We start from the raw sequence: 25328 nt of genomic DNA, 5'->3' as shown, positions 1-25328 counted from the left end.
ACTATGTCCTGTTTGGGAGCTTTTAAAGGTTGTTCCCAACCCTCCTTCACAAGTGTTAGTGGACCTCTTACAGGGTGTCCAAAGAGGAGTTCAAAGGGGCTGAAGCCCACTCCTTTCTGGGGTACCTCCATGTAAGCAAAAAGGAGGCAAGGTAACAGGACATCCCATCTCCTCCTGAGTTTTTCAGGGAGTCCCATTATCATTCCTTTGAGAGTTTTATTAAACCTCTCTACCAGTCCATTAGTCTGGGGATGATAAGGTCTGGTGAATTTGTAGGTTACACCATATTCCTTCCACATAGCCTTCAAGTATGCAGACATAAAGTTGCTACCCCTGTCTGATACAACCTCTTTTGGGAAACCCACCCTGGAAAAGATTCCCAGGAGGGATTTTGCCACTGCAGGTGCTGTAGTGGTCCTTAGAGGAATTGCTTCAGGATATCTTGTGGCATGGTCCACAACCACCAAGATAAACCTATTGCCTGAAGCAGTAGGAGGGTCAAGGGGGCCAACTATGTCAACCCTTACCCTTTCAAAGGGGATCCCAACCACAGGTAGTGGAATAAGGGGAGCCTTTGGTGTGCCATCAGTCTTGCCACTGGCTTGGCAGGTCACACAAGACTTACAGAAATCTTTTGTGTCCTCTGACATGCTAGGCCAGTGAAACAGGGGGACAAGCCTTTCCCATGTTTTGGTCTGGCCCAAATGCCAAAGGAATGTAATGTGCCAGAGTTAGGAGGAACTCTCTGTACTGCAGGGGAATGACCAATCTACTGGCTGCTCCAGGTTTTGGGTCCCTTGCCTCTGTGTACAAGAGGTTGCCCTCCCAGTAAACTCTATGTGAGTCACTGACATCCCCATTTTGCTGCTTGACAGCTTGCTGTCTGAGACCCTCTAATGTGGGACAGGATTGCTGTGCCACACTCAGCTCTTCCCTGGCAGGTCCCCCTTCACCCAAAAGCTCAGCAGTGTCTGCTGCCAGCTCATCTGGTGAAGGTTCTGCACAGGGAGGAAATTCTTCTTCCTCAGAAGGAGAATCATCTGTAGAGGGAGGGATAGTGGGTAGGGATTTACCCTTGCTACCCCTAGCTTTAGGGAGCACTTGGTCCATTGTTCCAGGATCCAAGTTACCATGTCCTTTTTGCTTTTTGGCCTGAGCCCTTGTCAAAGCAAAAATGTGCCCAGGAATGCCCAGCAATGCTGCACGAGCCTCCGACTCCACTTCTGCCCAAGCTGATGTCTCTAAATAATTTCCTAGTAGGTAAATCTGAAGCAACCACAACTTTATTTGGACCAGTAACCCCCCCCAGTTGAGATTCACAACAGCCATGGGGTGGCTAAGAGTGTTGTTATGAGCGCCTGTCACTTGGTACCCCTGACCAAGTAGGTGTTGTTCAGGGTGTACCAGTTTATCTATTACCATGGTAACACTGGCACCTGTGTCCCTGTAGGCCTGAACCTCAACACCATTTATTAGGGGAAGTTGCTTGTACTTATCCATATTAAGGGGACAAGCAACCAAGGTGGCCAAATCAATGGCACCTTCAGAGACTAACACAGCCTCTGTGGTCTCCCTAACAAGACCAACCCCAACTAAATTACGAAAAGTGAGCCCAGCTACTCCCTTGGATTGGCTATTAGTAGGTTTGCTCCCACCACCACTGCTATTACTAGGGACACTAGAATTTGCAGTAGGGGTTGTGGTAGTGGGAGGTTTGGTGTTTTTCTTTGGACAACTGGCATCAGTTGTCCAATGGCCTTTGACTTTACACAAATAACACCAAGGCTTTTTAACTTGATTTGAAGAGGATTTGGACCCACCACCCCCACCAGAGGATTTTTGTGGGCCTGATGAAGCCTCTGTTTTTCTTTTGTCCCCACCCTTGTCAGAAGACTTACCATCCTTCTTCTTGCCATCCTTGTCACCACTGCATGAACTTTTCTGTTCACTCTTGTTCTGACCCATTTGTCTGCCTTCTTTCCCAATTCTTTGGGAGATGTCAGATCTGAGTCCACTAGATATTGGTGTAACAAGTCAGACACACATTTATTCAGAATATGCTCTCTCAGAATAAGATTATACAGGCTTCCATAGTCAGAAACTTTACTGCCATGTAACCACCCCTCCAAGGCCTTCACTGAACAGTCAACAAAGTATATCCAGTCTTGTGAGGACTCTTTTCTGGTGTCTCTGAACTTAATCCTGTATTGCTCAGTGGTTAAGCCAAATCCATCCAAGAGTGAGTGCATCCTTCAAAACTGCAAAATTGTTAGCATCACTTTCTCTAACAGTAAGGAGCCTATCCCTACCCTTTCCATTGAAAGATAGCCACAATATAGCAGCCCACTTCCTTTGAGGGACCCCCTGTACCATACAGGCCCTCTCAAGTGCAGCAAACCACTTGTTGATGTCATCCCCCTCCTTGTAAGGGGGAACTATCTTGTGCAGATTCCTGGAATCATGCTCTCTAACAGGATTACTATCAGGAATACTGCTATTGCTAACACCATGGGGTCCAAACCCCAATCTCTGTCTCTCCTTGTCCAGGTCTAGGGATTCCCTGTCTAGAGCCAGCTGTTGCTGTTTAAGCTTCAGTCTGGTCTCTTCCACTCTCAACTTTTTGAGTTCCCTTTCTAACATGTTGTCTTCAGGGTGGGTGGGTTGGGAATGCTTGGACACAGAGGATAAATTGGAAACAACAGAGGGAGATCTGTCCCTAACTGACTGGACTCTAACAACCTGGCCTCCAGGAATAAAAACATCCCTACTATGATGGGAGCTCCTATTACTACCAGCATTGCTAGGTGGTCTGCTAAGGGGCAGATTTGGAGCAGAACCCTCCCCACCTCCCTCAAGGTGATCCCCTGAATCAGAATGGGAGCCATCTATTAACTTCTCATTTGAAGTGCCTGCTTGGGACTCATCATTCACAATCAGCATGTTAAATAGAAACTTTTGTGGGGTTCTTTCCTATCACTAAACCTCTATCTAAGCAGAGACTCCTTAGGCTCTTATAATTCAAATTGTCATAGGTAGTATTGACCATTTTAAGAGCAGACTCTACATCAGACATGATAGAAGAAGGTGTAGAGACAGTGAAAAGAAAGAAAAAGTTTTAGAACTTTTTAAAGAACAGAGAAAAAACTTTTTCTAACTTTTTGGAAACTTTTAAAGGTTTTAGAGTACTTTTCAGCACTGAGTAGAAAGTGTAAGAGGAGAAAAGCAAAACTTTTTGGTTAGGTGTACATACATTGAACTTGTTTTGTATATTAGTCTCTTATGAAAAGTACACAATGACAAAGTGGTAAGTAGTTACAAGTACTTATCCCACCGCTGCACAACCAATGTAGGAGGCTGGCCTGGCTTGTAGTGGGTCCCAGAGGTACTTACACCTTGTGCCAGGCCCAGTTATCCCTTATTAGTGTAGTAGAGGTGTTTCTAGCAGCTTAGGCTGAAAGAAGGTAGCTATGGCAAAGCAGCTTAGGCTGAACTAGGAGACATGTAAAGCTCCTACCATGCCACTGGTGTCATATGCACAATATCATAAGAAAACACAATACACAAATATACTAAAAATAAAGGTACTTTATTTTTAGGACAATATGCCAAAAGTATCTCAGTGAGTACCCTCAGTATGAGGATGAGAAATATACACAAGATATATGTACACAAACCAAAATTATACAGATAATAGCAAAAGGAAGTAATGCAAGCAATGTAAAGTTACAGTAGATTGCAATAGGAGCACATAAGTATAGGGGCAACACAAACCATATACTTCAAAAGTGGAATGCGAACCAAGAATGGACCCCAGACCTATGTGAGCTTGTAGAGGGCCGCTGGGACTGTAAGAAAACAGTGAGGGTTAGAAAAATAGCCCACCCTAAGACCCTGAAAGGTAGGTGTAAAGTGCACCTACTACCCCCAGAGAGCACAGAAGTCGTGATAGGGGGATTCTGCAGGAAGAACAAACACCAGCAATGCAACAACAGTGGATTTCTGGACCTGAGTACCTGTAAGACAAGGGGACCAAGTCCAAGAGTCGCCACAGTGTAGAGAGTGGGCAGGAGCACAAGAAATGCCAGCTGAGGGTGCAAGGAAGCTGCCACCTGTTGGAAGAAGCTTGGTGTTCTGCAAGAACTAAGAGGACTAGGAACTTCCCCTTTGGAGGATGGATGTCCCACGTCATGAAGAAGCTTGCAGGGGTGTTCCCACGCAGAAAGACTGCAAACAAGCCTTGCTAGCTGCAAGGGTTGCGGTTAGGGTTTTTGGATGCTGCTGTGGCCCAGGAGGGACCAGGATGTCGCCACTTGGATGAGGAGACAGAAGGGCGCCCAGAAACGTAGGGAGCCCTCACAAAAGCAGGCAGCACCCACAGAAGTACCTGAACAGGCACTTAGAAGAAAAGTGAACCGGAGTCCACCCGAAGTCACAAAAGGGAGTACCACGACGCCGGAGGACAACTCAGAAGGTTGTGCACTGCAGGTTAGAGTGTCGGGGACCCAGGCTTGGCTATGCATGAAGGAAATCCTGGAAGAGTGCACAGGAGCCGGAGCAACTGCAAATCACGTGGTTCCCAGCAATGCAGTCTAGCGTGAGGAGGCAAGGACTTCCCTCCACCAAACTTGGACTGAAGAGTCACTGGACTGTGGAAGTCACTTGAACAGGGTTGCTGAATTCCAGGGACCACGCTCGTTGGGCTGAGAGGGGACCCAGAGGACCGGTGATGCAGTCTTTTGTTGCCTGTGGTTGCGGGGGAAGATTCCGTCGACCCACGGGAGATTTCTTCAGAGCTCCTGGTGCAGAGAGGAGGCAGGCTACCCCCAGAGCATGCACCACCTGGAAACAGTCGAGAAAGCCGGCAGGATGAAGCGATACAAGGTTGCTAGTAGTCGTCTAGTTACTTTGTTGTGGTTTTGCAGGCGTCCTGAGCAGTTAGCGGTCGATCCTTTGGCAGAAGGTGAAGAGGGAGATGCAGAGGAACTCTGGTGAGCTCTTGCATTTGTTATCTGGTGAGATCCCCAAAGCAGAGACCCTAAATAGCCAGAAAAGGAGGTTTGGCTACCTAGGAAGGAGGATTGGCTACCAAGAGAGGGAAGAGCCTATCAGAAGGAGCCTCTGACGTCACCTGCTGGCACTGGCCACTCAGAGCAGTACAGTGTGCCACAGACACCTCTGTTTCCAAGATGGCAGAGGTCTGGGACACACTGGAGGAGCTCTGGGCACCTCCCCTGGGAGGTGCAGGTCAGGGGAGTGGTCACTCCCCTTTCCTTTGTCCAGTTTCACGCCAGAGCAGGGCTGGGGGATCCCTGAACCGGTGTAGACTGGCTTATGCAGAGATGGGCACCATCTGTGCCCATCAAATCATTTCCAGAGGCTGGGGGAGGCTACTCCTCCCCAGCCTTCACACCTATTTCCAAAGGGAGAGGGTGTTACACCCTCTCTCAGAGGAAGTTCTTTGTTCTGCCTTCCTGGGCCAGGGCTGCCTGGACCCCAGGAGGGCAGAAACCTGTCTGAGGGGTTGGCAGCAGCAGCAGCTGCAGTGGAGACCTTGGAAAGGCAGTTTGGCAGTACCCGGGTTCTATGCTAGAGACCCGGCGGATCATAGAATTGTCCCCCCAATGCCAGAATGGCATGATCTTAGACATGTTACATGGCCATGTTCGGAGTTACCATTGTGACGCTGCACATAGGTAGTGACCTATGTACAGTGCACGCGTGTAATGGTGTCCCTGCACTCACAAATTCTGGGGAATTTGCCCTGAACGATGTTGGGGCACCTTGGCTAGTGCCAGTGTGCCCTCACACTAAGTAGCTTTGCACCCAACCTTCACCAGGTGAAGGTTAGACATATAGGTGACTTATAAGTTACTTAAGTGCAGTGGTAAATGGCTGTGAAATAATGTGGACGTTATTTCACTCAGGCTGCACTGGCAGGCCTGTGTAAGAATTGTCAGAGCTCCCTATGGGTGGCAAAAGAAATGCTGCAGCCCATAGGAATCTCCTGGAACCCCAATACCCTGGGTACCCTAGTACCATATACTAGGGAATTATATGGGTGTACCAGTATGCCAATGTGAATTGGTAAATTTAGTCACTAGCCTGTTAGTGACAAATTTGGAAAGCAGAGAGAGCATAACCACTGAGGTTCTGGTTAGCAGAGCCTCTGTGAGACAGTTAGGCATCACACAGGGAACACATACAGGGCACATACTTATGAGCACTGGGGCCCTGCCTGGCAGGGTCCCAGTGACACATAGACTAAAACAACATATATACAGTGAAATATGGGGGGAACATGCCAGGCAAGATGGTACTTTCCTACACTAGCCATGTGGCTGATGGGCACGGACTTGTTAAAACAATTGAGAAGCAGATATCAATCAAGAGGATGCCCAAATAAACACAAGAAATTATGGTGGTCTTGTTGGGAATACTACCAGCTAAATGTTACACGAATAATGTTGGAGCTTGTGATGGCCATTCATGAATTTACCAATAACCTGGATGTATATTCACCATTGGCTCATACCAATCAGACCAATAATTATGAAATCATATTGTCTTTAGGACAAGACACTTTGGGGGTCATTTTGACCTCGGCGGTCTTTTGCCAAGACCGCTGAGGGACTGCCGTGCGGAAGACCGCCAGTGGTGGCGGTTTTCCACTCTGCGTATTATGACTGTTGGCAGCTCACCATCCTTTTTCAGACAGAGAGCCGCCAACAGCCATACTGGCGGGCGGCGCGGAAGTGGAGGTTGCTCCACCTCCACCGCCACGTCAACAGAACACCACCCACAGAATCACGTCCTGTGATTTGGCGTGGCGGTATTCTGTTGACGGTGTGGTGGCGGTGGAGCAGCCCCCATGGATCCCGTCCCCTCCCGGAGGATCGACGGACCAGGTAAGTCGATCGTCCGTTAGGGGAGGGGGTGGGGGATGTTGTGTGGTGTGTGCGTGCATGTGGGTGTGCGTGTGTTTATGTAGTGGGGGTGTGTGAGTGCGTGTATGCTTGCAGGGGTGTTGTGAGGTTGGGAATGAGTGCGTGTATGACTGTAGGTATGTCTACATGGTTGTGTGCGTGTATGTTTGAATGTGGGTGTGCGTGTCTGACTGTGTGTGTGGATGTTGGCATGTATGTCGGTGTGTGTGCGTGTATGTGTGTTGGTGGTGCCTGTGTGCGTGTCGTGTGTGTGTGAGTGATGTGATGTTGGGGGTCGGGGTGGGAGTCGGGGTGGGGGTGGGGGGTGGGGGAGACCCCTATCAGTGGCAGGGAAGGAATTCCCTGGCAGTGATAGTGCTTACCGCCATGGATTTCATGGCGGTTCCAAACCGCATGAAATCCATGGCGGTCAGCCGGGTCCGCCAGCGGTATAGTGACGAGCGGAACGGAGAAGCAGCGGATGACCATGGCGGTAACTGCCATGGTCATAATCGCAAAAAAAAGACCGCCAGCCTGTTGGCGGTCTTACCGCGCTTCTCCGCCGCCCGCGAGGGTCGTAATGACCCCCTTTATTTTGTGTTCTTATTTTTAATCATATTTCTTTCTTTTTCTATGTTCTTGCAAAATCAATATTATTATTGTATTGTATTGGTCAACAACAGCCGACTTCAGCTACTCACTGGGTACTGAATCATGCACAAACCAGCTTACAAGAGAATGTCCAAAACTTGTTATTTGTTTGCTCTTCCTTTTCCCTTTTTTTTGTCCAAAAGCTAGCTCCCTTGGTTTTTCTAGGCCTAGGGTCTGTCTGAAGGGGAGAGAGTGGGACTGACATTGGAGCCAAGTAATCTTCCAGTTTCAATGCTGATCGTGACAGAAACACAAAAAGTAAACAGAAAATGAGACTATTGGAGTATACAAATCATAGACTTCACCTATCCTACTAAGAGGTTGAAAAAGACAACATAGGAGAACTAGGGGGCATGACGTCCTTAGGACCCAAAATGGCTGCAACCTGGGCTAATTCTCCATAAATCCTCTTCATATGCTCCCCCCACTGGTGATGCATAAGGCATATCCTACAATATAATAAAGTGAAACCCCTAAGCTGGAGGGTGTGTCTGAGTCATGTTCCTGACTTGGGGTCAAATGTTCCTGACTACCTTGCTCTCTGCCTTCACCACAACAATGCTGAAGTCCTCCGCTGACACAGATGTTAAATGGCTAGCTGTGGCAGGATGAGATTCCCCAAGGGAAGAAGGTAACACAGGTTAGGAGTGGAAAAAGGGAAGACAGACATACTTGGAGACAAAATAAGGTGGGGTGTGTTGGGAAGGCAGACCTGCCTATCAAGGAGGTTGAGGCCACTTTAGTTTGATGCTCTTCAGTGATGGTCTCTTGGACGATCCAGACCTCTGCAACTGAATCCCTAATATTCTGAGAGATCATTTCCTGAACCTGTCTCAGATAGGCCTATGGTCATCATTGAGAGCAGCCAAGGGCACATAATCTTGGGGAAGAGAGTGGGGCTAAAGCACCCCTTGACCATTGGTGTTGTTCTGGGCAGACACTGGGAGAAGGAGATGATGCCTGTTTAGGGAATGCAGCTGGAGGTCCACTGCTATGGAGTTAAGGTGGTAGTGGATGCAAGCCCAAATGATAGTGTTGGCTTCACTTCAGACATCACTGTATAGCCTCGCTCAAGGCCATGATGTGCCACATGATCTGCATCCTCCTGGCTGGTTGTGTTTATATCTCCTACCAAAGTCTCTTAATGACATATCTGGTTTGCCTCCAGCAGGCCACACTCCCCTTCCTTATGGCGACTTCCTCCTCCTAGCTTGTGGTGTCAATTGGTCATGCCCACCTCTCAGTCAAGGATTTTATTACTTGCCCCTGGGCCTGCTGGGATGATCCGTGGCCACCCCACCCCCCACCACTGAAAAGGAATGTGAAATAAGACATTTTGAATTCACATGTTATATTGCATATCAAATGAACTTGGGATGTTATATCCCTAAATACGCTTGTTAAATGTATTGCAATAGTGTTGAAAAAATGGTCAGCTATCAAGGAAGTAGTTTAGCTAAGGTAAATATCTCGTTTTGAGCATAGGACCAGTAGTGATAACCTTCAAACTGTTCTATGAAGTCTATAATGAACAATGGCTTTAATATTGCTTGCAAATTCTTTTTTCATCCACTCAGAATTTCTAAATGTGATGCACCGTAATTCTATGTCTGAATATTACTGGCAAATGTGTCTGCATCCACCCGAAGTTTTGACTGTGTTTTACATCAATTGACAAATTTCATGTCTATGTTCTACTCCCATACGGCCAAAGCTGGCTTCCTCCTCTATTCTCTAACTGGAGACATGAATTCATTATTAGATATGAATGCAATAAATATTGTTTAAGTGCTTAGTTTTAACTCTTGTTTATAATTTTTTGATATACCTTTATATAATGATTTTAATCAACTGTATTTGTTTTCAGATACTAATAATAAGAATATCAACAACAATAACAACAATAATAATAACAATAATAATGACAACAACAATAATAACTATTATTATTATTATTATTATTATTTTTATTATTATTATTATTATATCCCTGAATTCAATAATTGACATTGTGCAAACTTTTTTAAAACCGATGTTTATATACTCATTTTTCTAAACTTCAGAATAGACAGAAAAATCTTTGGAATCAGGCATTCGAAGAAAGAGAAAGTATTGTGCAAAAGGTATTTTTCTTCACCCAATCCTGTGCTAAAGTAGAAAAATGATGCTTTGTTACATCTTCCACTCATTACCTATCTGAGAGTGCATTTGTACAAGACAAGAAAGCATTCTAAAGTGTTTTGTCTTAGTGTTGATTTTTTGTGTAAAATACTTTCAAACAATTAATAATTGTGTGAAGTTTGTATTTTATATTTGTAACAAATATGGTGGTTCGAAGGTAAAGGTACACAAAGTCAGCATCACGTAAGCTAACTTTTACAGTATTTTTTACCAGAGCACTCAGTATCCAGTAGTCCAAACAGTACAAATAGAGTCCAGGACATACGCAGTAAAGATTCAGTAATCCAAAGTCCATTTAATAGTGGAATCTTCTCAACATCCTTCCGATTCTTACTGTATAGGAATATTGCTACATACAGTAGCCAAAAGACAGCAGACACGTGTTTCGTCAACTTAACTTTTTCAAGGCTGCAAATAATACATATGAAATGAATTACACAAATCACTTTGTTGGTGCCCATAGGGATTGTACTGTCGTCCCCAGTCTGGTACCGCTGAATTACTAGGCCACATATGGAGCTGTAAATAACACATCTTTATTCTTTTGCGTGTACCTGTGAATGCCAACATTCTAAACCAAGCTTTCATTACATTCTATTTCAGCGATTATGTTGCATTGATACAGAGTTCTCCGGGAGTCAGAAAGGTTCAATTCTAAAGACACTACATCTCCTCCTCTGTCAAATGAAAAATATATATATTTTTTTAAACTTACTGGACAGACACAGATATATATATATATATGTACATATAGAAACATTGTAAAACTATATATCTTCAATTAATCTTTTGTTTCCTTAAATCTTTTTATTCAGATTTTAGACATTTACAGTCAGTGCATATTAACCGCAATGGGGAGGAACTAGGAGCATATCCCTGAAAGCATTCGGTGCAATTCGAGCATGCAATACTAGAGAGTTTCATACACTAGTTAACAACAGTATTAATAAACAGACCCAATAAAAACAACTTATCAAGACCAAGAGTGTACACGTGCCTCCGGTCCTCAGGGTACGCAGTGGTGTAGGACGGGCAACACACCAAAACAGTCCCTGAATGAGCAGTTGTCTTTATTTTGCATGGCAAGGAAGTAAAGATTCAGCATTATCATGGCGTTTAATAATACAATGAACAACAACCGTAACTGGAGTCTGCTTCCTTAATTCCCAGGTGTCCACATCCCTCCCCCATACCTGTGCCAGCTCCATCCAACCAGACCGCATGTTGCACAGCAACAAGCCCATACCAGGTATGCTTCGCCTACACCATGCTGGGGGGAAGACCAAATGGCAAGGGTACTGACATAGTGCGAAGCACATAACCAGACCACTGTAACCCTCCAGCGTGATTCATGGGTTTAGGACGTCTGCATTAGCCCCGTGCTCCAGTGCTCGGAGTTCAGACAGCATTTCATTCTAGCCGGAAGCCAGCGGGTGTTTTCCCAGCCCCAGGTTGTCCTCCCTCAACAATGCCTTCCCTTCCGCCTCTACCTGCACCACAAATGACCTCATCCATGCTGTAATCAAGGGGGCCTCCAGGGATTTCCATTGTCGGGTAATAAGGCATTTGGCCGTCAAGATGCCTAAGTCCAGGAACCTCGTGGTTGCTTTTTAGTTTTAGGGAAAATGCCAAACATGCTTCCCAGCGGCAGGTGTGCTTTGCAAACAGACAATTGCGTCAATACATCACACCAGTAGGAACGCAAGGACAGGACCATAACATGTGAAGCAGGTCCTCCACCACCAGCGTGCATTGAGGGCAAGCTGCATCAGTGCGATGGAAATAACAATTAATTTTAGCTGGAGTGAGATAGGCTTTATGTAATATATAGAACTAGATGAGATGAAATCGCACATTGCGCAGATTGTTAATAGGTTCCTTCAGGATTGCATCCCATTCTTTGTGCACGGTCAAGCTAAGTTGCCCTTCCAGATGGCCTGTAGGACATTGTACGTGGGGGCAGTATGAGTTTGTAGCGAGCTGGCAAGCCAACGCACCAAGTGTCTACCGACCCCCATGACCTGCAGATATTGTAACACCAAGTGTGTCGGTAGTTGAACGGAGAGGTCCCCCCAGCGCTGGGACAATGTTGCTATCATAGAGATGTACAGTAAAAACTGCCCCAGCTGCAAGCAAGTATCCTCTGCTAGTGCGGCAAATGGGGCTAACATGCCTTCATTATAAAGATCTCCCAGCTTGTGTATTCCAACAGAGTGCCAGTTTTCCAGCTCTGCCCTGGATGTGAGCTGAACATATCTAGGTGTGCCCAACAGAGCCAATGCTAGCGGGTAAGGGATCACAGTATGTGTGAGATTAAGACTCCTACAGTAGCAGCTGTGCGCCACTGCTAACATCAGGGAGTCCTATGTCCCCACATGTGTGATTGGGCGAAACAAATGGGGCACATTAAGCATCGTCCAGTGCCGCAGGACAGTGGCTGTGTCCGACAATTGCAGTCTGGAGAGCCACCTAGCCACTCACTGCAGCAAGGAGGCTAAATAATACTGCTCCAGATTCGGCACCGCTAGGCCACCCTGATCTAGCAGTGAATAGAATTTCGCCAGAGCCATTTTACAGCGACCCTTATTCCAGATGAATTCCCTAATCCTAGGTTCCAGTTCCAGAATTTGGCTGGAATATACAGATGCAAATTGTAGAAGTAGTATAACATCTGCTGGAAGACCAGCATTTTCAGAAGAGCCACTCTCTCCATCACCGATAGTGGCAGCGTTTGCTAAAAGTCCATCTGAGCATGGATGGATGCAACTGCACGTTTAGGATTTCTGTTGTGCAAATCCTCCATAGAGTGGTATATATAGACACCCAGGTGTCGATACGGCCTGGGTTGCCAAGGAATGACTACACCAGAGAATGCAAGACCCGAGTCCGGTAGGCCCGGTGCAAAAGGGAGTACGCACGATTTCACCCAGATCATGCGTAATCCAGACAGAGTGGTAAATCCCTGTACTATGCTAGAAACTTTGACTGGAATGTTGTAAATGTCTCTGAAATACAGAAGGAGATTATCCGGATAGAGGGGCACAATATGTGGTCCATCACCCATCAGGATGCTCCAGGCCTCCCCCAAGTCAACAAACTCTGATGCCAAGGGCTCAATTGCCAGTAAAAATAGCAATGGGGAAAGGGGGCAGCCCTGGTGAGTCCCTCTGCCCACCAAAATTGGCTTGGAGATAACCAGGCCAGTCTTAACTCGAATCAGAGGTTGAATATGTAGCAGTTACAATAACTTTAAGAAGTGGGATACAAGGCCAAAATGGTGCAGCACAGAGCACAAGAAAAGCCATTCCAGTGAATCAAATGCCTTTTCTAGATCCAGCACGAGACAGCCCGCCTCAGGCCAGTTTTATGTCGAGTACTTCATGACAAAGAAAAAAACACCTAGGCGGTCATTACAACATTGGTGGTAAAAGCTGCATACGGCCGTGCAGAAGACCGCCAACTCACCGCCGCAGCCGCGGAAAACCGCCACAGCCATTATGACCCACAGCACAGAATCCGCCAAAATTCAGACACCCACACAATTTCGCCACAGCAAAGGTCAGTGATAAACTGGCGAAAACAAAACCGCCACCGTCACGCCAACAGAAATACGCCCACACTATCACGACACACGAATCCACGCAGCGGTCTTTCAACCGCGGTATTCCATTGGCGGTACACACCGCAGCGCTCAAAATACACACACATCTACAAAACACAGCCACATTGGACAATTCGAAATACACACACCTGATACACATACACACACCACTCCCACACACCCAATACAATATATAACACACACCCACATCACCCACAAACCCCTACGACCTAAAATCACAAACGAAGGCCAGAGAGAGACACCACCATCAACAATACCAGCATCCACAGGCACACAACACCATCACCCACATAACTTCCACGCACCTCACACTACACACCACTACATAGCAGCACACTTATCACCCCACACACTACCCCACACATCACCTACACCACCCCGTGGCACGGCAAAGACACCCCAGGTTCTCGGAGGAGGAGCTCAGGGTCATGGTGGAGGAAATCGTCCGGGTAGAGCCACAGCTATTCGGATCACAGGTGGACCTCCACCTCCTCCCCCACAACTAACAACATGGGAGGAGCAGGTCATGGCGATTCTGCATCATGAGGGCCTTGCAGGAGCAGGTGGAGGAATGGACTCTGGTAAGTCAAATCTTAACTATTACATCCCCCACCCTACCTGCATGCCAGCACATACCCCCACCCTCACCCTCACCCCATCACTCTAACTCCTCACAAATATCCCAACATCACAAACCACACATCTTAACCCCAAGCCCTGCATGCAACAACAAAGAATGGACACCCATCACTAAAGCATGCCCACTGCACATACCCATACACCCCCCTAAACCATCATCACACAAGGTCCCACACAGGAATGCAAGCACTGGGGTACACGGTCACCCACCCATTGCACACCATGCCACACACAGATGTAATAAACATCCTTTTATACCCCTGCAGGACCCCTACCCAATGTCACCGGACAGGAGGGTCCACACATGTCCACACCACCAACCGAAGAGGCCCACAGTGATGACAGCACCTCTGTCCAACTGGATCTAGATGACCAGCCTGGCCCATCGGGGACCTCGGGACAGTGGGTTCCCCACACCCAGTCACAGGCCACCACAGAGCTTCCCCTCTCTGGAAACACCAGCACAGCACCCACCCAGCAGGCCCATACCTCCGTCCCCAGGACACGTCAATCAGCAGTGTGTCCACCACTACAGGGAACCCAGGCTAACCCACCACCCCAACAACAACAGGGACCTGGGGGCAGTGGGCACACGGTCCAGGGGACGGAGGCCCAGGAACTCAAGGGAACTGGGAGGGCTGCTGTGCGACAGGGGGCGGACAGGCCCAGGGAACCCACTCTCCACGAAGCCCTCTCCTCCATCATGGGAGCCTACCACCACTCCCAGGAGACGATGGTAACAGTACTGGCCAAGTTTCAGGAGACCCAGCACCTTCAGTAGGAACAGTATATGGGCTTCAGGGAGGAACTCAGAACCATCAATTCCACCCTGGGCACCATTAAAGGGGTGCTGAAGGAAGTACTCAACACCAGGAGGGACACTGTGGCACTTCAAGGGACCCCTGACACTAGCCTGGATGATGAACTGCCCACCACCTCCGTCGGCGCTAGTGGACAAGAGGCACCGCCACAGGACCACCACACCAGCACCCCACCCCCTGCAGATGGAGAACCACCTCTCAAATGGTCCCTGAGATCCAGGAACAAGACAGAGAACGATGCCAAGACCCCAGCCAAGAAATGAGACTACCCTGATTGTCATCCTACTGTCCCACTTTGTCACCCTGTCCATCCTTAAACTGCCCCAGCTCCACTTCCTATGCCCATTTGGGCAATGCACCTGTGAGACTAATAGACTGGACTCTGCCATGGACATTCCTCCGCCATCACCCCTCACCATTTTGCTACCCCCTCCAATTTTGAGCACTAAAATAAGCACCCTTAAAGCACAAAACAATCTGGAGTCAGTCTGTGATTTCGGAATACTGTATTAGCAATTACTGTGGCAAAAAGCTCTTTCATTTGTAATGTTAACATACCTATGTCACACAGCTCTAGTTCATGCGGAATCAAAGCAGATGTCACACTATGGGTCCCAGATCTGTGAAATCGTAAGGGAAAGGGACAACTCAGTGACCATTCACTGGGTGAAAACGACAGACAGTAGAGAGGTAGCAGTGTTTAAGTACATGTAGTAGGCAGGTTTGTATTCTTACCTGTGTTTCACTGGAAATATTGCTGGATCACTCAGCCCCTGTTGTCCATGTCTTCTTCCTCTGCTTCCTCATCTTCAGTGTCCACAGGCTCCACAGCTGCAACAACACTGCCATCTGGACTATCCTCCTGCAGAAAAGGCACCTGTTGTCGCAAAGCCAAGTTGTGAAGCATACAGTAGGCCACGATGATCTGGCACACCTTCTTTGGTGAGTAGAATAGGGATCCACCTGTCATATGGAGGCACCTGAACCTGGCCTTCAGGAGGCCGAAGGTCCGCTCGATCACCCTCTTAGTTCACCCATGGGCCTCATTGTAGCGTTCCTCTGCCCATGTCCTGGGATTCTACACTGGAGTCAGTAGCCATGACAGGTTGGGGTAACCAGAGTCACCTGCAAATGGCGAGGGACAACTGTTAGACACACACTAACCTGGAGGAATATCCCCAGACCCAGACAACCATTCCCACTTCCAGGTGCTCACCTAATAGCCACACACGGTGCCTCAGGAGTTGACCCATCACATAAGGGATGCTGCTATTCCACAGGATGTAGGCGTTATGCACTGAGCCAGGGAACTTGCATTCACATGGGAGATGTACTGGTCGGCCAAACATACCATCTATACATTCATCGAATGATAACTCTTCCGGTTTCTGTACATCTGTTCACTCCTGTGAGGGGGTACCAAAGCCACATGGGTCCAAGCAATGGCACCTATGATGTTGGGGATATGTCCCAGGGCATAGAAATCACCTTTCACTGTAGGCAAATCCTCTACCTGAGGGAAAACGATGTAGCTCTGCATGTGTTTCAGCAGGGCAGACAACACTCTGGACAACACGTTGGAAAGCAAAGCATGGGCTGGGACATCCCTGATGCTATGGCCACTGTTGTTTGAAATGACCCACTTGCAAGGAAATGGAGCACTGACAGCACCTGCACTTGAGGGGGGATTCCTGTAGGAAGGCGGATAGCTGACATCAGGTCTGGCTCCAACTGGGTACACAGTTCCTGGATTGTGGCACGGTCAAGCCTGTATGTGATTATCACATGTCTTTCCTCCATTGTTGACAGGTACACCAATGGTCGGTACTCCGGAGGATGCCGCCATCTCCTCACATGTCCCAGCGAACGGTGCCTATGAAGGACAACAGCGAGCACAGAGTCAAACAACTCATAGCTACGTACCCACAGCTTACACAGAACACCAATCATAATCCAAAAAGTGGCCTGTATGTGTGTTGAGTCTAGGCCTAGGTATGTGTGACGCAGTTAAAAATGAAGCCATGTGGGCCCCTGAAATGGCGGCTGCCTGACCTGTGAAGTGGGACAATGGGATGTGAGGTAACTGCGCTGGCGTTGTACACCGTCGCGGTAGGCGGTCGAAGACCGCGGCGCAATGCTGCATTGGTTAACATTGGACCCTATGGGTCCCAGGAGTCAATGACGATGTACGCCGGCGGTGACGGTACGCACCGCCGTGGACGTGACTGCCATTTTTTATCTGTTCAATCACGCGATACCTGATCTTTGACAGGAGAGGACCTACACTGCAAGTGCTGCTGTGACCTCGGTCTGGAAGAGACAGTGGCTCGAGTGTCTGGGGAAAGGGCCCCTGCCTTCACATCGGAGGAGTTGGAGACACTCATGGATGGGGTCCTTCCCCAGTACACGCTACTCTACAGTCCTCCAGACAAACAGGTAAGTACACTGGGAGTATGCTGTATGGGCTATGGCTGTGTGGAGAGGAGTAGATGTAAGAAGGAAGGGGGGAGAGTGCGGCGTGCATGAAACTACGGTGAGTGCATGTGCCACATGGCAAGGGTAGGGATGGGGGCCAATCACTTTGATGGTGTAGTTGGTAATAAGTTTCTCTTTCCCCTGTACAACTCATGTAGGTCAGCGCCCACCAGAAAAAATATATTTGGCGTGCCATCGCCAAGGACGTCCGGACCCTGGAGGTCTACCACAGACGGAGCACCCACTGCCAGAAAAGATGGGAGGACATTTGCCGCTGGAGCAAGAAGACGGCGGAGACTCAGCTGGGGATGGCCTCCCAACGTGGGAGGGGTGCCTGTCGCACCATGACCCCCCTGATGTTCAGGATCCTGGCAGTGGCATACCCGGAGTTGGATGGATGCTGAGGGCATCACAACAGCCACAAGGGGGTGAGTACACTCTCATTATGCTGATTTTGCGCAGTGGAGGGGTCTGGGTGGGGGAGGTGGGCTGTGGGTTTCCATAGGCCAGGGCGAGTTCCGTAGGCAAGGTCCCTCCGTAAGGCAGGCCATGTGGCACCCCACCACACCTCTGTAGAGTGCCAACTACACCTAGTCATGCCCCTGTGTCATCCATGTGTGCAGATGTCGTCCATAGCCTAGTAGGCCATTTCCCAGGAATTGAACAGTGGAGCCCAAGAGCGTGGCATAGTGCAGGGGCCTTCTGTGTCTGTCGTGTCCACCAACTGTAGCGGTAATGCATGCACTCAACATGTCTTTCTTCTGTCGTCCCCCACCTTTTTGTGGACTCCCTGTTCTTGTGTGCATTAGCATCATCAGGCGGAGGAGCAGTGGCACCGGAGCACGAGGGGGCTGCATCCCACATGGCCATGGAGGGCCACACTACGGAATCGGACTTCACCAGTGGGACGGAGGGCGAGGGGAGCTCCACGGGGGGACAGGAGCTGAGACCAGTGACACGGACTCGTCCTCTGATGGGAGCTCCCTTGTGGTGGCGGCAACATCTGTGCCACCCCCATCTACGGGTACAGCCGCCACCCCCCCTTCCAGCACCGCACTCCCAGCAGCCCCTCAGCCTTTGCCCCGTGCCTGCTCACCTGGGAGGGTGGGCATCACCTTTGCCCCAGGCACCTCAGGCCCTGCCCCAGTCACCCCTGCTGCCCTCAGTGAGGAGGCCATTGACCTCCTCAGGTCCCTCACTGTTGGGCATTCTACCATTTTGAATGCCATCCAGGGTGTAAAAAGGCAGTTGCAACAAACAAATGCATTCCTGGAGGGCATTCATTCTGGTCAGGCGGCCCTTCAGCGAGCTTTTCAGACTCTGGCCTCAGCACTGATGGCAGCCATAGTCCCTGTCTCTAGACTCCCCCCTTCAACTTCCTCCACCCAGACCCAATCCCCTGTACCCCAGCCTATCCCAAGCACACCTCTAGACCAGCATGCACCACGTCAACACACAAGGGAAGCTCAGGCAAACATAAGCACCACACATCCCACAGGCACTCACGCTAGTATCAGACACATGCAGACACACCAACATCCACTTCCTCCACTGTGTCCCCCTCCTCCCAGTCTCGTCTACACTCACACCTGCATGCACTACCACTATAGCCACTACTTCCATCACCAGCACACCCACCACCACACCCCGCTCCCGTGCAGTCACCACCCCCACTACCATTCACACGTCCCCTGTGTCCTCTCCCAGTGTGCCTGTGACGCCCCCTCCCAAGATACACAAACGCAGGCACACACCCACCCAACTGCCATCCACCTCACAACAGCCTCCAGCGCATGCACCTTCACCCAAAGTCAGCAAACGAACACCTCCTACAACCACAACCTCTTCCTCCACTCCCAAACCCCCTCCAGCTACCCGTCCCAGTGTCTTCCAAAAACTTTTCCTGTCCAAACTTGACCTCTTTCCCACACCTCCCCGACCCCGTCTCCTAGGTCCCGAACTAGCACTTCAGCCACAACATCTCCGGGACCAGTGGTGCCTGTAGTCACCGGAATCTGGAGTGCACTGGCCACGAGGGCAGCCAGTGTGGCACGGAGCCACAGCACAGACAGTCCCGCACCTGTCAAGCATCAGAAGTTGGCCAGTGCCCGGCTGGAGAGGGGGAAGACTCCAGCCACCAAAGCTGCTCCCAGGGGTACAGGTGGGAGTGTGGAGTCAGCTGCGACACCTTCCAAGGTGGGGAAGGGGACAAGAAACTCAGCAAGTCTGGGAAGAGCAGCACGACGGAGAAGACTGCCATCATCCCCGCTGCCCAGGAGGCCACCGCCAGCACCAGCCCAGGTGCCCAGGAGGCCACCGCCACCAGCCCTGCTGCCCAGGATGCCGCTGCCAGCACCAGCCCAGCTGCCCAGGAGGCCAGCACCAGCCCAGCTGCCCAGGAGGCCACCGCCAGCACCAGCCCTGCTGCCCAGGAGGCCACCACCGTCATCCCCTCTGGGACAGAGAGGACCGCCAGCATAAGCCCCGCTGGGCTAGAGAGGACCGCCAGCACAAGCCCCGCTGGGCCATGAAGGACCGCCAGCAGCTGAGTCACTGCAAAGGAGCCCGCCGCTCCAAGCACCGCTGAACAGGGCACCGCCATCTCAAGCACCGCTGAAGAGGGCACCGCCGTCTCAAGCACTGCTGAACAGGGCACCGCCGTCTCAAGCACCGCTGAACAGGGCACCGCCATCTTAAGCAACGCTGAACAGGGCACCGCCGTCTCAAGCAACGCTGGCCCATGAGCGCCAAGGGCACTGACGCTACTGAGTCCGTCACAGGTAGAATGAAGCACTCCGGGCACCATGCCCCCTCCAGAACCAGTGGAGAGATCCATCCACTACCTCTGTCCTTAGCAGGATGAAGCACTCTGGGCACCATGCCCCCTCCAGAACCAGTGGAGAGATTCATCCACTACCTCTGTCCTTTGCAGGATGAAGCACTCTGGGCACCATGCCCCCTCCAGAACCAGTGGAGACTGTTATCCACTTGAGAGACTGTGGCTTTGCACTCCCCAGGATGGAACAGTGGGCAACCCACCCACTGTAGAGACTTTATAGACTGTGGCTTTGCACTCCCCAGGATGGAACAGTGGGCAACCCACCCACTGTAGAGACTTGAGAGACTGTGGCTTTGCACTCCCCAGGATATGGCAGTGGGCAACCCACTCACTGGAAAGACTTGCGAGACTGTGGCTTTGCACTCCCCAGGATATGGCAGTGGGCAACCCACCCACTGTAGAGACTTGAGAGACTGTGGCTTTGCACTCTCCAGCATGTGGCCCTCTTGTGGATTTGGTGTCGTCCACTCAAGCGGCTGAGGTGCCCCCCCTTTCCATCCCCCTGAGGTGCCTGTTTTCTTGCACTCTGATGCCCCTTCAGTGTTCTCTCCGTCATGGTCAGGGATCTTGTGTGGGCCTCGCCCATACCGTGTGGCCCAGTGTTCCACGGACTTAATTGGAGCACTACCTGGACTACTATGCTTGGTGTATATTTTGTTAATGGTGTATATATATATATTTTTGCCTACTTGATTTTAATATATTACAATGGTTACACTCATTTTCTATTGTCTTTGCATTCTTCCGGGGGGTGGGGGGTGGAACTGTGATGTATCAATATGTATTAGTGTGTGTGTTGTGGTGGGTGAGGGTGGGGGTGGGGGTGTTGCGTGTTGCCTGTGTGTGTCCCACTTTTTCCCTCCCCCTCCCCTGTGTCGTAGGTGCAGTACTCACCGTGGTCTTCGCCACCGGCGTTCGTGCTCCTGGAAGAGGAGCAGGAAGACTATCGCATGAAGAATTTGGAGTTCCGGGTCCATGGTGTCCTAGTTCCTTGTGGGGTGTGTAGAGGTGAGCCTTTTCCCTTCGGAATCCTGTTTCCGCCGTGTTTTTATCCGCGGTGAATCCACCCCGGAAAAGGTGGCGGATTGGTAGGTTGTGATACTGTGGGCGATACACTGTCTGTTGGCGGTGACAGCCGCGCTGTTTGTTTGTACCGCCGTGGCGGTCGGAGTGTCAAAGTGGCTGTTTTTTTTGGTGGTTACCACCACGGTCGTAATTGCAAACTTGCCCGTTGGCAGTCTTACCGCCGCTTTAACGCCGACCGCCAGGGTTGTAATGACCACCCTAATGTTCAATTAAGTGCTACACGCCGGCACAAATCCATTTTGGTCCAAGTGCATCAGCTGAGGCACCAGAGCGCCAGTCCAGTTGCCAGGGTTTTGGCGAGGATTTTATAATCTGTGTTAAGCATCGCCAGCAGTCTGCAGGAGCCCAACTCCACTGGATCCTTACCAGCTTTAGGAAGAGAGATCAATAATGCCTCTCACTACAAAGCAGTCAGGGAAGCCACTGATGAAGCCTCTGGGTACAGCCACAATAGGCGAGGAGCAACCATGGAAGATGTTTTAAAACATTCCACTGGGGGGTCATCAGGCCCCGCTGTTTTACCAGTGACCAGAGCGCGTATACCATCTTGTACCTCGAGCAGCATTAGAGGCTCATCCAACTCCGCCCGCTAATCAGTCATTAGGCAGGGCAGGGGAAGCGAAGAAAGGAGCACTCAAAGTCTGCAGGGCCTGCTGCTACAGTTGATTGATACAAGGTTGTGTAATATTTTGTGAGCTCATTATTTATCTCATTTTGAGTGTGAAGCATGTGTCCCACCGTCGAGCGTAATTCCAGGATAGGAGTTTGCTCTTGCTTTTGATGTATCAACCAGGCTAATAACCGACCCGATCTGTCAGCCACGGCATGTGTGCGGGTCAAATGGACTGCATAGTTAGGGCAGCACAGCCTCTCCAACAGGAACACATGTTCCCTGCACCTGTCTGCGAGTCGACGTCGCCCTATAGGATATTGGATAGCACATACTGCAGGAGGGTTCCCTCTACTCGGGTTAAATCTCGCTCGATTGATCTGTGCATATTCCATTGTGTGCACAAACAGTGTCCTCTCATTGTAACCTTGAAAGCATCCCACTAAAGGAGTCAGGAGGATGCAGTGCCATAGTTACGGTCAAAATATTCGGTTATGGCAGCGCCCAGAGACGTCTGGAAAGGCACATCCTCCAACACCTCAAGTCGTAACCGCCAGGTGGGAACAACAGGAATGAAGTTGGCCCATCCCATTTGCAAAAATTGCAGATTGTGATCAGAGTAAGTGCGGCCTAAATAATCAGTTTGTAGCACCCTGGAGTTCAGGTTAACTGTGTAAAGGATTCTGTCAAGACGCACATGTAACCGGTGTGGGGCGGAAAAGAACGAATAAACTCTTACCGCGGCATTTCACTGGTGCCATACATCTATCAGATGCCAATGATGAAGCCAATCCCACTGCGAACATGACGCAGTTACTGTGGGCGCAGTAGGTAGTGATGGAAATGAACGATCAAGGTCTGGGTCAAGGACACTATTGAAATCCCCTCCCACAAGCCACAGAAGGCCACTCCAACGAGAAAGAGTGCCAGATAACTGACAAAAGAAAGGTCTGTGTTTGGTACATAAATTGATCCTAACAATAGTGCCGGCCATCCAGACGTCCGTGCACAAACACATAGCGGCCCTCAGTGTCAATATCATATTCATCAGCCACAAAAGGGGTGCTCGTCTGGATCTATATGAATGGATATGAGGAGAAGTGGGTTGCGAAAAGTTGTCCCTGCCACCGCTGCTGCAGCCTACTGGTCTCCAGTAGTGTAAGATGCGTTTCCTTTAAGAGTGCAATGTGGACTGAGTGCCGCTTAAGATATGAATAGATGGAATACATGCATGCGGCTGTATGTATACCTCTCATATTCCATGAGAGAATATTAGTGGGGGTCATAGGCAGCTAGCAGGGTTACAAATATACAGAATACCGATCTGTAGCTAAAGCGGCGCTTCACAGCTAGTGGCCAGGCCGTGGGGGGAAGAGAAAAGTGGGATATCAGGCTCCATCCATCCACAAGCAAGGGCAGCAAGAAACAAGCAGGTGCCACAAAACCAAAACAGTAAAATACATGTAGAGCAGAGGGGCAACCAGTATCTGCCCAAACCACCAAACCTGTCAGTTCGGAGTAACTAGAGTAGGGGAAGAAAGTACCCACATTCAAAGAAGGGAGGGGGTTTTGTTAAGACTGCCCAGCAGCCGAAGCCCCTGTTGTGTCATATGTGCAGGGAGAAACCAGATATTCTCTGTAACAAGCTCTATAATAGCCCAGTGAGCTGCACACAGAGCCACTCTTAGAACGCTGTCAGGAAAAAGGAGCAGCAGGGAGGAAAAGAATAGATGGGAAGGAGGGGGGAGGAACGAGGGTGGTGAAGAAAAGAGGAGAGATCAAACTTAGAGATCAGTCTTAGGTAATTTCAAGCAAACGGTATGACATTTGTGTTCAACAGTTTATGACATCAAGAATAAGTATCATGGCTTTTGTGGGAATGGAAATGCAATATAGCTGTAGGCTCAGATTATGTTGTCTGCTGTCTGCAGTGTCACAGCAGGAGAAGCCATAGATTCAGCTACTGAAAGTTCTCCACCAAAAGAATCGTCTCCACTACCAAAGCCGTTGAGGTCCTCCTCAGTGTCTGAAACAGGTGCTGTTTTTCTAATAGCTGGCACAGTCTGCAGGGCGTGGTGTTGATCCTGTATGATCTGCTCTAAGTCAGGTGCATGGCCCAGTCACGAGGGGGAAGTCCCATAGCACCCTCGATTCCTGCGTCTGCGAGGTCTCAAGTCCCATGTTTCATCCTGATCCATCGGTGCATTCTGTTGACGGGCTAGTCCAGTTGATTCCAGCCATTCCCAAGCAGCCTCAGGAGTGTAAAAAAATGTTTTTTCCTCTGGGCCACGAAGCACAGTATGGCAGGGAATAGGAGAGTATATTTCAGGTTAAAAGTTTGCAGTTTACGCTTCACGGATACTAAGGAGCTTCTCTGTCTTTGCACGGCGATGGTGTAGTAGGGGAACATCATTACTTTAACATTGTCCACTCGGAGGGCCGGAAGTGATCTCACCTTGCATATTATGGCGTCTATGTCCACATAATGTAGCAAGCTGTACAGGAGGGGTCGCGAGCTTGACCCTGGTGGCGAAGGTCTTGCAGGGATGCAGTGGGCACGTTCAATAGAGAAAAATTGTGTAAGTGACTCAGCAGGGATCAGCTCGTGGACCCACTTCTCTCTATAGGAGACATTGTCAGTGCCCTCCACTTCCACTGGTAGGCCCACAAAGCGAATGTTGTTTCTCCTAGTGCACCCGTTTGCATCCTCTGCTCTTCGCTCCAGCGCTGTTACCCTATCAAGTAATGCATTGAGGTTTCCAGCTGGCATGTTTTGGGGGTAAAGCTGTTCAAATTGCATTCTAGTGAGCAGGTTTTGTCCGCCAGTTTGCGATGATACACGTGGAGCAGAGTGAGGTCATTGGTCGGTCACTTTATCAATCTTGTTCTTCAGTGATGTTCTTGTCTGATCCAGGCATGTTCCAACCCGTTCTACCGCTGCCAGGACAACATCTAGTTTATGACCGGCAGATGCTGAGGCATTGGATCTCAGTGCCTGGGGGTTGCCACCAGCTCCAGAGCGTAAACATCCCATTTTGCCAGACGTGAAAGTCGAGCAGCTAAGGCTGATAAAACTAGGCACTCTAAATTTCAGTGCAAAACAGTCAGTCACCACTGTACCAGACCTCAGTGTTCCGCACATGGCAGACCGGTCAGTCAATGCATTCAGCCAGGTAGTGAATGGGCGTCTGCAGTGTTCTCCAACTGGGAGCACATATGCGCATAGAATCAGCCACTATGACGGGAATCCAAAGACATGGAAGCCCCTCTTGCTTGCCCAATGTAACATCCAAGAAGGCGCAGCAGGACAAGCAGCCCCCTCACCACAGGTAGCAACCTCAGGTCAATGTAGGAGGCTGTTCCACAATCCACCTTTCAAAGACCCATTTCCAGTCATCCAGCGCAAGGCCGGTCCGGGGTCAGGCTTCCATTAAGACGGCCGCTCCTGCAGCGGTGCACAACACAACCTCCATGGTCTAAT

The 25328-nt window shown here is 49.7% G+C and overlaps 1 protein-coding gene across 1 annotated transcript in view; it reads left to right on the top strand.

The window, feature by feature from the left end:
* The window catches only part of LOC138285629 (MOB-like protein phocein), a 464238-nt gene that overhangs the window by 144368 nt on the left and 294542 nt on the right, over positions 1 to 25328 (top strand). The gene's annotated exons all lie outside the window — the stretch shown is intronic.

Source organism: Pleurodeles waltl, chromosome 3_1, assembly GCF_031143425.1.
Source record: "Pleurodeles waltl isolate 20211129_DDA chromosome 3_1, aPleWal1.hap1.20221129, whole genome shotgun sequence".
In the NCBI taxonomy this organism is placed as follows: domain Eukaryota; kingdom Metazoa; phylum Chordata; class Amphibia; order Caudata; family Salamandridae; genus Pleurodeles; species Pleurodeles waltl.
The sequence above is the reverse complement of the archived record's forward strand: the minus strand, read 5'-3'. Positions and strand labels throughout refer to the sequence as shown.